The sequence below is a fragment of the Micropterus dolomieu genome, linkage group LG23 (assembly GCF_021292245.1).
Source record: "Micropterus dolomieu isolate WLL.071019.BEF.003 ecotype Adirondacks linkage group LG23, ASM2129224v1, whole genome shotgun sequence".
NCBI classification, from domain to species: domain Eukaryota; kingdom Metazoa; phylum Chordata; class Actinopteri; order Centrarchiformes; family Centrarchidae; genus Micropterus; species Micropterus dolomieu.
This window is the reverse complement of record NC_060172.1, coordinates 3,862,909-3,866,159: the sequence shown is the minus strand read 5'-3', so window position 1 is coordinate 3,866,159 and position 3,251 is coordinate 3,862,909. Positions and strand designations below refer to the sequence as shown.

General features: G+C 49.5%; 1 long non-coding RNA gene across 1 annotated transcript; it reads left to right on the top strand.

The window, feature by feature from the left end:
- Positions 1-1,373: 1,373 nt before the first annotated feature.
- Positions 1,374-3,104, top strand: LOC123962588. The gene is made up of 4 exons (XR_006822998.1): positions 1,374-1,525; positions 1,612-1,760; positions 2,821-2,875; positions 3,027-3,104. It is a non-coding gene; the product is annotated as an uncharacterized LOC123962588 (long non-coding RNA).
- The last annotated feature ends 147 nt before the right edge of the window (positions 3,105-3,251 follow it).

Below are 3,251 nucleotides of genomic sequence, written 5' to 3'. Positions count from 1 at the left end.
TCACCCACCACACGCCATCACGCCAACAACACGGCAACATCACGCCAATAATACGCCAACATCACGGCAATAATACGCCGACATCACGGCAACATCACAGCGAAATCATGCTAATAATACGCCAACAATATGCCAACAATATGCCAACATCACGCCAATAATACGCCAACATCCAACACGCCAACATCTCGGCAACATCACGCCAATAATACGCCAACATCACGGCAATAATACGCCGACATCACGGCAACATCACAGCGAAATCATGCTAATAATACGCCAACAATATGCCAACAATATGCCAACATCACGCCAATAATACGCCAACATCCAACACGCCAACATCTCGGCAACATCACGCCAATAATACGCCAACATCACGGCAATAATACGCCGACATCACGCCAATAATACGCCGACATCACGTCAATAATACGCCGACATCACGGCAATTATAAGCCGACATCACACCAACAATACGCCATCATGCCAACAATACGCCAACATCACGCCAATAATACGCCGACATCACGGCAATAATACGCCGACATCACGGCAACATCACAGCGAAATCATGCTAATAATACGCCAACAATATGCCAACAATATGCCAACATCACGCCAATAATACGCCAACATCCAACACGCCAACATCTCGGCAACATCACGCCAATAATACGCCAACATCACGGCAATAATACGCCGACATCACGGCAACATCACAGCGAAATCATGCTAATAATACGCCAACAATATGCCAACAATATGCCAACATCACGCCAATAATACGCCAACATCCAACACGCCAACATCTCGGCAACATGACGCCAACATCTCGGAAACATGACGCCAACATCTCGGCAACATGACGCCAATAATACGGCAACATGACGCCAATAATACGCCGACATCACGCCAATAATACGCCGACATCACGCCAATAATACGCCAACATCCAACATTGCACCAACACGCCAACAACACGGCAACAACACGCGATCTGTGTTCGTGAATCATTTTCTGTTTTATGCGACTGAATGTGTGGCTCCAGAGTTCCTGTTTTAGTTATTGATGATCAAACTCTCGGCCCGTCGCTCTTTAATGTGCCCCCCCTTATTTATCTGAGCTGCTTCATCCTTAATCACCCGCCCGTTCGCTCAGGTCAGCTGACAAACTTCTCCTGAGAGCGCCTAAAACCCCTCGCAAACTTAAAGGGACCGTGCTTTTGCCTGTTACCATCAGACCCGCTTCCTGTCTGATTTTAAAACTTGTCTTCAAACCCATCTCTTCATCTGGCTTTTGACCTTTGACCCTTGGAGGAACTCATTTGTTAGTGTTTTAACGGTGTACGTTACGTGTATGTGATAACCTGTAAATTGATGTTTGCTTTTTTTATATCTCTGTACAGCACTGATTGTGCTCAGTAAATACATTTTGATTGATTGTTGTCGCTGGGCGGAGCTGTAACCGCGTCTGTCTCCCTGTCAGGGTCTGAAGGACCTGGCGATCTCAGACTGCACCAGAGGTGAGTGATGACATCGTTCTGTAGGCTAACGGCAGCAGGGGGTCACCGATCGATCTGTGTACTGATTGGTCGTCTTGTTGCCGTAGCGATAGAGTTGAATCCTGACTACGTGCGGGCGCTGCTGAGGAGGGCGGAGCTTTACGAGCAGACGGAGAAGCTGGACGAGGCGCTGGAGGACTACAAGAAGGTTCTGGACCGAGACCCGAACCAGACCAGCGCCAGGCAGGCCTGCATGGTGAGTTCACTGACTGCTGGGACATCACACGGGTCTGTTAGTGACAGAAACGGGAGGGCGCAGCTGGCCTCATTTGTTTATGTCGGAGATCAGGTTTCATTTAGATGATATTTCATATAACAGCCAATCACATGATGAAAGATCCTCTGCTCAGACCGTTCGATTACTTCATGTGGTGTTCACGAGTCGGCCATCCAACACGGAGCAGGACCTCAAGTGATGGCGTGAAATAATCTGAAATAACATGATCAGGTCGGCCTGCAGACCACCAGGAGAAGTACGTTCACCACCGTGTTGTTCAGTAGCAAACCCCACAGTCCAACCACCAAAGAACGAGTCCTTGTCTCAGCCCAGATCTCCACAAGAGTCCGTCTCTCAACTGAAACCTCCTCTTCTGGATCCCAGCGAGCAAAGAAATAATTCGAAAGTTGGCCAACGAGAATAAACCCGAGTCAGAGAAGCTCTGTAATTCTCCGACATCAGCGGGGCCCCGGTCCCCCTGCAGCCGGCCGAGCGGAGCACTGTGACTCGTGACAGCACACGTAACCTGTTTGTACATGAGGGCCCCGGGGCCCCAGGGGTTTCTTCATGAGGCCCCTGCTGTCTGAGCGAACTGTGTGATGTAGTAACGCACGAAGCCACCAGATGGCAGCAGCAAATGTTTCACAATAAGAGTCTTGTTAAGAAATGAAGGGATTCTGTCCACTGAGGGCCAGCCTTCGAAATAAAATAGGAGCAAGTGTAGGCGCACTGATGAAGACCTGGACCCGCTGAAGACCTGGACCCGCTGAGCTGCTGTTACAGGAAGGTTCTTTACCAGTGAAGCAGGAACATTGAACTGTCTCTAACCTGTCTGTCTCTACCTGTCTCTAACCTGTCTGTCTCTACCTGTCTCTAACCTGTCTGTCTCTACCTGTCTCTCACCTGTCTGTCTCTCACCTGTCTGTCTCTACCTGTCTCTCACCTGTCTGTCTCTAACCTGTCTGTCTCTTCCCGTCTGTCTTTTTAACCTATCTGTCTCTAACCGGTCTCTGTCTCTCTCTACCTGTCTGTGTTTCAGAGGTTACCTCAGCAGATTCAGGAGAGAAACGAGAAGTTGAAGGAGGAGATGATGAGTACGTACTGCACCTGAACACACCACGTTAAGGAACGGCACAGTGTTCATTATGTTTTAGCTCCTTCAGTGATCAACATGTGTAGCTGTTCTCAGGTCAGCTGTGTTCCAGCAGACGTCTCCTTACTGATCTGAAACACTTCCTGCTGCAGGTAAACTGAAGGACCTGGGGAACCTGGTCCTGAGGCCTTTCGGACTCTCCACCAACAACTTCCAGGTGAACCAGGACGCAGACACCGGCTCCTACTCCATCAACTTCGTCCAGAACCCAAACAACAACAACAGATGACATCACAGCCACCAGTGCGGTGACGTCATCACAGCCACCAGTGCGGTGACGTCATCACAGCCACCAGTGCGGTGACATGTAGATAAAC